This window comes from Eimeria mitis, genomic scaffold (genome assembly GCF_000499745.2).
Source record: "Eimeria mitis Houghton genomic scaffold, Emh_scaff7032, whole genome shotgun sequence".
Classification (NCBI taxonomy): Eukaryota; Apicomplexa; class Conoidasida; order Eucoccidiorida; family Eimeriidae; genus Eimeria; species Eimeria mitis.
In genome coordinates this window covers 1714-2020 of record NW_013575113.1, presented here as the reverse complement: position 1 = coordinate 2020, position 307 = coordinate 1714, and positions in this window count along the sequence as shown.

Genomic DNA, 307 nt, shown 5'->3' with positions numbered 1-307 from the left:
ACAGACAAAGAGGAGACAAACACACAAACGGAAACAAACAAAAGAATAGAACAAAAAAGAAAAAAAAAGAGAAAGGAGACAGAAATACAAAGAGACAAAAAACGAGAGACAGCAGACACAAACGGAGACACCCCAGTAAGATCAACCAGCCACCCCCCTAGCAGCAGCAGCAGCAGCTGCTGCTGCAGCAGCAGCAGCTATAGCAGCAACAGCTGCAGCAGCAGCAGCAGCAGCTGTAGCAGCAGCAGCTGCAGCAGCAGCAGCAGCAGTAGAAGCAGCAGCAGCAGCAGCAGCAGCTGCTGCTGCA